This window comes from Panthera pardus, unplaced genomic scaffold (genome assembly GCF_024362965.1).
Source record: "Panthera pardus isolate Hobbes unplaced genomic scaffold, ASM2436296v1 HiC_scaffold_21, whole genome shotgun sequence".
Taxonomy (NCBI): Eukaryota; Metazoa; Chordata; class Mammalia; order Carnivora; family Felidae; genus Panthera; species Panthera pardus.
In genome coordinates, this window is record NW_026526777.1 from 2,991,562 (window position 1) to 2,999,958 (window position 8,397).

Sequence of the window (8,397 nt, forward strand, 5' to 3'; positions counted from 1 at the left end):
GACTTAGCCACTCTCCTCTCTCTCTCCTGCTGACTGAAAGCTTACCCAGAACATGTACTTGTCCACACTTCTAGAGGGTGAAGCATCAAAGTGATTGCAAGATAGAACACGAATGGATGCATGCAGGTGTGACTTCTTTGGTACCCTGCCTTCTCCCACGCAGTCAACAAGGCAGACCTGGAGTCTGAGCCCTCAGATGCTGCCCCTTCCAGCTTCCTGCTCCCCACAGATCCCAAACATGAACCGATCAGCAGAGACAGGCCTGCCACCTGCTAGCCCAGTTAAGCTCTGGCTTGCCCCAACCCCTGAGCACACTGGGTATTCCTGGGCCACACTGGCTTCGGGAGAAGAAGTCATAAGGGGCTATACAGCCAGGCGGAAAGGAGCACCCTTCGGAAGCAATCTGAAATTGGTAGTGAGAGGATGTTCATTTGTCTTGCTCCTGGAATGACTGACTGAAGGTGACCCGGGTGTTCTGTTCTGTCTGACCTAAATGCCTTCTGAATCTCTTCTCAGCAATCAACCCACCGGCGGCATTGGGTGGACACGGGCGGATTCAACACGGAGAGAGATGTTTGCCGGGAAGACGCCAGTGCTGGTGCAAACCTTTCTCCCCAACGACTGAGGACTCCGCTAGTTACTCAGCCACCGCCCCCCAGTTCCATCCTCCGTCCCTTCTCTGCTGCTCCGTCCCCTGGGGAGCTGATTCCTGCAAGATCCGCCAACCTCTCTGGCTTCCACTTGGGCCCCATCAGTGAGAGGCAGCCAGGGGGCTCCAGGTGCAGGAAGGGTGACAGCGGGACTTTCGTCCCCCCCCGTGGCTGGCCTCTGGGTGGCCTCAACCCTTCCACCCTGCCCACATCTCGGCTGACAATCCCTTTATGAAAACCCCTTCTTTTAACCACCAGGATGGATTCTATTTCCAGCCGGATACGAGGGCTCTCTTCCAAAATTTATTCCTGAACTCTGGCGTGCCGGGGGACAGAGCTGAGCCGTCCTGTGTGTGTCAAGGCCCTTCAGACCACCTTCAGACCACCTTCAGGGTCGTTCGGAGCTGATGTCTCAGGCTAACACCGCAGCGTCTGGGTCATGTCATCGGCAGGGGCGGCTAGGGTGGGGCGGGTTTGCGCCCTCCTGAGTCCCCGGACCACACGCAGAGTTATCCCGTGTCCGGTCCCACCGTCGTTTCTCACAAGTGCTTGTTGGTCTCCTCCCGTGGTCTGGGCGGGTCTGGGCAGAGCGGCCCCCACGCTGGCACGCTGGAAGGTGTGTCAATATCCAGAGCCGTGTCACAGGCCGGGCGTGTGACAGCAGGGATTCCCCCCTGCAAGAAACGGGGCATGGGATGCGGATCTCTGCAGGTTCACAACCCAAGCAACCGTCTCTGAGAACCGAAAGGTGTTAGAAAGCCTTCCCTACGGGGACCTTAGCCATAGGGCGAAGACACCTCACATTGTAAGGAGCATTTCTGATCGGTACACATACCTCCGAGCACCTCGGTGAAGAAGAACATTTATATTCTCAGTACCTGTGGGGCTGAGGGCGGGGACGATGCCGACTGGCAGAGAGCTTTCCTACTGCCTTTCTCATTTTTCTACAAAGTTCCTGCTGAACCTCAGTGCCCAAGCCTGGCTCCCCAGTCCACGGGGAGGGACCTGCTGTAGGACCTGAGCTGCCCCGAGCTGTCACTGGGATAACGTCTTGCCTCCAGCCTCACGTTGTGGCTGCTGCTTCCGGTTCTCGGTCAGTAGAAACTGGATCAGGGCTTGGGCGGAGCCGGGGCAGAGCCACCTGTGCCCGGACATCCCAGAGTCTGCTCCCGAGCCCACATCGCTCTGCTGGGAAGGACGGGCCTCAGCTTCTAACTCGGGACCAACAGGCATCGTGGGAACCCGTACCGAGCAGAACAGGTTCCCAGGAAAACAAAGGACTCTGGGTCTCTTTTGCAAATACTGACACTTTTCTGTCTCTTTAAAACATCCATTTCTGCTGGGGCACCTGAGTGGCTCAGTTGGTAAAGCGTCCAACTCTTGGTTTTGGCTCAGATCATGATCCCACGGGTCATGAGTTCAAGCTCCAAGTCAGGCTCTGCACTGACAGTGTAGAGCCTGCTTGGGATTCTCTCTCTCTCCTTCTCTCTTTGCCCTTCTCCTGCCCTCTCTCTCTCTCTCTCTCTCTCAAAGTAAATAAACATTAAACCGGGGCACGTGGGTGGCTCAGTCGGTTGAGCGTCCGACTTTGGATCAGGTCATGATCTCATGGCTCATGAGTTCGAGCCCTGCGTGGGGCTCTCTGCCGACGGCTCAGAGCCTGGAACCTGCTTTGGATTCTGTGTCTCCCTCTCTCTGTGCCCTCCTTGACTCACTCTGTCTCTCTCTCTCTCTCAAAAATAAATAAACATTAAAAATTTTAAAATAAATAAACATTAAAAAAAACCCATCCATTTCTGCTTTGATCTCTCAGAACATTGGCACACTTGTTAAAAGGACATCAAAGGAGGAAATTCGATTTCCAACCCACAGAAGTCCTACTCTGACCCAGCCCCACCGCAAGCCGCCACATCCGGGGCTGATCTCTTTGGAGAGAATTACTACACTTTGGAGCAGCTTCCAGTCCTGCCGACCGTAGGTGAGACCACAGCTTCTGCTGAGAAATCTGACTCTCGCGTTCGGTTGCAAACGCAGCGCTAGATCCGGAACAGGGAAGGAGGGAGAAACAGTGTCCCCGAGATGCCAGCGGACATCTCGTTTCCGTCCCCGTCCTTCCTGGCTTCTGTGTTGCCAGCAGGCAGGCAATCTGTCTCCAACAAAATAGTCTTAAAAAGAGAAGGTGGGAGAGGAGGAGACGAAGCATGAAACTTCTTGAGAATTTGCCTACATGGTAATGAACTCCGGTAAAGGGGGCCACTATGCTTCCACAACGCTGGGGTCTTGCAAAATGAGCACTTGTTTCCACGGGAGGCTGTTTGCCAATGAGGGAAGGAAGGAAGCGAAGGTGAATGAGGGAGGGAGGAGGGAAGGGGCCAGGGGTTAGGGGGAGGAAGGCAGAGGGAACAGGGGGGTGTTGGGTGGAGGTTACAACATTTTTAGAAAGTGTGCAGACCTGTGATCTCTGCCTCTTCCGCCGCAGCTGCTGTGGGTGTTCAGTCCGGTGAGTTACCCTTTCTGTGCTCTCTCCCGTCTCCGGGAGGCACGCTCATGCTCACTCTTGCAGACAAGGCAGGTGCCGTCCGTCTTGCCTCACCCCTGGGGCTGTGGGGGAAGGGCCAGGTCTGGGGTGGGGCGAGCTGGAGGCTGGTCCCCACCGGGCAGGTGCACTCCAGGATCTCTTTGACTGCTCCCTGCCTGTGTGATGGGCTAAAGGCCTGCCCCGCCCCTGTCAAGGCAGCGAAGTCTTTTCTGCTTGCTGTTGGCCTGCGACAGGACAGCAGTTACTGTCGGGCAAACATTCTCCTGGTTCGGGCCCCTCCGGTGCTGCTGGAGGCCGGGATGAAAAGCGCCTTTACCCGAGGCTAGAGAGATGCCGGGCATAAGACAGGACCATTTCTGACCATTTCCTTGGATTGCAAACGAACCACGCCTGACTTGTTTCCAACCTTAGATACCTGATATCTGATCGTATAAACAAGTCACGGCTGGAGGGCAGAGCCCACAGAGGAAACAGACACTCCCGGCCCGGCCTCTTTCTTCATTCGGTTCCTCTGGATGGGACTCTGTCTCTCTTGATACCGAAGGAGAATGGTCCGAGGTCAGGCCCGGGGTTAGGCGTTTTATCAGAATGGCAAGCATTTTCTCTGCACCTCAGCCCGATGCACTACAACTCCAAGTTGAAATTTGAACGTGAATTCCAGCTCAGTTGTCGGCTGAAAAGTTTCCCCCAGGACCCCCAGGCTGCAGGGTTGGGTCACCGCGTGTGGGGCTGGGTCCCCTTCCTCTGCACAAACCCCAAGCTCCTCTCCAGCCTGTTGGTCTCCTTTTCCCGCTGGGGCAGATCCAAACTGTCCTTAGTTCTGGGGACCTCTATCCTCCAAGGGGAGGCAAGGACCTGAACAAGCAAAGGAGCCCACCCCCCTTCTTGCAGGGCCATCCAGGAAAGCATTCTCGGAAGCCTCTGCCAGAGGCATTCGGGAAGGGGGCTCTAGGTCCTGACTGTACAGCCCCAGCTACTGTCCCAGCAGAGGGATTATGTCATCAGGGAGTGACGAGGGGCGGAGGTCTTTGAATTGTACCACTGGGTAGGACACATCCATATCTCCTTCCAGGGGACCAGTTACGTCTGCCCACTGGAAGCTCCCGTCTGTCGGGAGCTCGGCTGGCGCTCGGCTCTCCGGGCTCTCCTCTGCATGGGCCCTAACCCTGCAACCTGCCCAGCATCCCCCGCCCCTGCTCCTCCCTCTAGCATGAGAAAGCTGGGGTGCGCCCCGGTGGCAGGACTCTGTGCTGGGACCCAGCCGCGCTGGCAGCCGGGGACACGGGGCGTGCAGGGGGCCGGGGACCGTTGCTTGCACACAGCTCACGGTAAGTGGGAGGTTCCGCTAAGCCTTGTCGATAACTCAGGAAATGGAAAACCATGAACAGAATCCTGTGAGTCCAACCTTTACCGGGATCCTCTCGCTCAGTCTCCGTAACGACGCTCATTCTACTGATGACGCAGTGCGATTTAGATGCTGGAACTTTCCTGGGGGATCGCTCTGCCGCTGGGCGCGAAGGTGGAGCCGTAGGCCGTCAGGAAAACGCGCAATTGGCCAGCGACACGGAGGCCCCACGATGCTTCCCCTCTAGTTTATCGTTGTGGAGCTGGCAGCGGGTGTTGTCTACTGGACAGTCATCGGCCCCCCGCTGAGCCCTTCACCACGCGCCCCACCCCCCCCCCCCAGGCCAGAGCTCCGTGCACCCTGCTGGCATCTTCCTTGCAAGTTTTGCATTCCGACTTGTAAGTTTGCATCTTGGAGCTGTACTCCTCTGATTCTGGCTCCAGGGAGAGGTTGGCCTCGGACGAGTGATTTATTTCAGAAGCTTTGCACAGGCCCCAGGCTTCATCTCTAAGGCAGACGTAGTTCTAGCCTCTTCTCTCTGTTTTTCTAAGATCTTTCTGTGCTCCTGAGTCAAAGCATAAATCCCTCTGTCCCCACATTCCTTGTCTTCAGAACGCAGGGATGCTTTCCCCAAGGGTCTCTAGGTGGGGGTCACTGGTGGGGGGTCCCCTTAGGAGATGGATTCCACGCCACAAGCCCCCCACCCCCACCCCCAAACAGCCTCCCCCAGCGCCAAGCTCTGTTGGAAGACCACACTTCTGGCTGTGCTCTGACCCTTCCTGTTTGCAGAGCCCCATCCAAAGTCCGCCGTAGGAATGGTCCCCACCTCTGCAAAGGGCAGGTAGAGGTGGAACAAAAGGGTCGCTGGGTACCACGTGTGACGATGATGGGGACACGAAGGAGGTGGCCGTGGTGTGCCGGGAGCTGGGCTGGCGGGAGGCCAGGCACACCCCCGCAGGCACGTTGTACCCGCCACTGGCAAAAGAGGACCAGCCCGCATTCGTCCAAGTGGCCCTGTGCAACGGGACACAGGACGCGAGCAGGTGGAGACCTCTGACTGCGGGCACAGCGCGTGAAGGTGGGTGACGGCAGGGCCCGGGTGGGGACTGACCACCCAGCTCTGAGAACCTTCTCCTCGCGGCCACCTCTGGGCCACCTCACTATTCACCACAGCTGTCCCTCCTTCCGAGCCACTCACCTGTTCTGCACGGACAGTGGTCAGGACAGCACCAGAGCTCACGTGAGGTTAGTCCGGGGTCGCCGAGGACTCTCTCAGAGGTTCTGTGATTAGCTCGTATCTGCCATCGCAAAGGACAAAACACTGATGTTTTCATAGCTGTGAGTTGAGGGCGTAACACTAGGGAGATGACTGTGAAGCCGTAGAATTACAGAATTGGAGTGATTCTAATCTGGGTCACCCTGCTTATGTTGCCTGCGACCCCGTCAGCACTTCTGAGGTCTCTCCCCACCACAGCTCTGCTCATCAAAATCCACCCCGGAATTGGAGGCACTCTGGGAGGGGAAGACACGGGTGCTGTTTTTGTCCCAGATTCAAATGGGACAGGGGGCGGGGGCAGGAGGAAAGTCGGAAAGACTCCGGGTCAGTCAAGGAAACCAGGCCACAAACGGTCAAGGACAGAGCTCCCTGAGGGTGGAGGTAAAGGAAAGCCTGGCACGGGTCCCACAGCCTCCATAGAGCTTGTGACCAGATGGAGGCCGGTGGGACCTCTCCCCCCAGCCTCAGCCCCAGCCTGGCTCCTGGGGGGCACCCCAATCCCTTGTGCCGAGAGTAGGGGAGTGGCCTTGTGGAGCCCGTGGCGAGAGCCACTGGGCCAATGCCCAGCGTTAGGAGCGCGTAAAGGTCTGTGGCTCGTTCTGGGACATGGAATCGGTCCCCCAATCAGCTGGGAGGGACCCAGGATTCAGGCCCGCCTCCCCCACTTACCGACCGTCAAGTAGCAAACATCTTTGAAGGTCATTATCTCGGTCAGAGAAGGGGGATGATACCCGCTCCAACTTGCTCACAGAACTGGGACCCGTCGAACACTCCTCACTCATAAAGACCTTCCCTTAAGAGCAAAGTCTGGGAAGAAGTCACAGGGCACACTCCAGATTGCAGGTTTGGGACGGTCTCCGTTGGAGGGTGGGTCTGGGGCTTAGGCTTCTTCCTTATTCTCGGCCCCACTTTTCCGGCAAGACCCCATGATGTGTCTGGACAGTCCCTTCCTAGACCGTCCCCTCCTCACCTCCCTTTACCCCCCCTCTCCTCCCTCCTCCGTAGCATTCTTGCTTCGTTTTTTGTGAAGATGAGCAGAACTCAGATTTTCTCCCTTTTGACCTCACAGGCCTGGGTGGCCCCTAGCACTGGATGGACCTGAACCCTTCACCTGTGGCTCCCACGGCCCCTCATCAGGACTCCAAAGTGCCTTCTAAGCCGGAGATTCAATCCTGCCTGCATTTGGGGCAACACCCAGCTCCCAAAGGAGCCAAAGTTGGTGAAATTCTCCCCCCATTCTGACACCCTGGCCCAGGCCCCAGATTTTCGTCTCTTCCCAAAGATCTTTGGGGATCCCGGCACCGCCCCCTTGGAGGGATGTGACAACTCCTGAGGATGGAACCAGGAATAAATTGAAATGGGCCCACGTCTGCGGGAAATGTGGGCGTGTACAACAGACAAAGTGAAAGAAAATGTGGGTGTTTCGTTTCGATTCTAAGGGTCTCGGGAAGAAACCAGCTTTTAAAAAATTCCCTTTTAAAACATCTTCTTAAATTACAAACGTAACACACATTAGACAAGGGGCGGTATACAAAAACGAAAAGAAAAACCAGCCAAGGTTCTAATATTCAGAAGTTAACTGCTATTAATATTTATGAAATATACATTGTTTTTATGAATATATGATTATCTGGGTGAATACAGGGAGAAGAAAACTGGACCAAATATATATAGTTGGTGTATATATATATATATATATATATATATATATATATATATACATGTGCATGTGTGTGTGTGTGTGTGTGTGTGTGTATACACACACATATATTCCAGATTAGATATCTATGTCGATAGGTAATTTACTGAACCCGTATTATGTGTCTCACGTTAGCTCCTTATAAGCAAAGCTTCAGAAGGTATTTTTGGTATTTTCACTGTGATCGCATTAGGTTTGTATTGAAATAACAGGTTACTTTTAGGAGAATTTGACATTTTTACAGCATAATCTTCCGGCCCAAGAACAAGCTACATCATACCATTTATTCTGTCTTTGTCTACATCTGTCAGTAGAGTCCAAACTTTTCTTTTAAGTTCTATGGATTGCTTGTCAATTTTATTTTTAGGCTGTTTTAAACGGCTGAAGCCATTGTATAGAATTTTTAGCCCATCATATTTCCCAGATGTTTATTTTAGTATGTAGATTTAATTCTTGGGTTTTACCAGCTGACTCTGGACCCAGCTACTGCACAGAGCTCTAATGCTGTCACATATGCTTCTCCAATCTCTGGGTACACGGTCATACCGCGGATGAGACAGTCCTGCTTCCCTCTGCTAATATATACAGGACATGCCTCTTTCTCTCCCCAGAAGCACCAGCCAGCCTTTCCAGAACAATGTTAGGTACCCAGGAGGATAATAGGCATCTTGCTTTGTTTCCAAACTTAACTGCTATGCTGTGTGAGTTTCACCATTAACTGTGAAGCTGGCTTTTAATTTAAGATATAAGTATTTATAACATCAACAAATTACCTTCTATCCAAACTTAATAAGAATTTTATTTGCTGTTTAATCAGAAGTAGATATTGAATTTTTAAAATATCTCTCTGTTACCCTTTACCTTAATATGGTGAATGACTTTAATAGA

The 8,397-nt window shown here is 53.9% G+C and overlaps 1 long non-coding RNA gene across 1 annotated transcript; it reads left to right on the top strand.

The window, feature by feature from the left end:
- Window positions 1–3,057: 3,057 nt before the first annotated feature.
- Window positions 3,058–7,429, top strand: LOC109260412 (uncharacterized). Its single transcript, XR_002077001.2, has 2 exons — window positions 3,058–3,150; window positions 6,880–7,429. It is a non-coding gene; the product is annotated as an uncharacterized LOC109260412 (long non-coding RNA).
- Window positions 7,430–8,397: the final 968 nt, after the last annotated feature.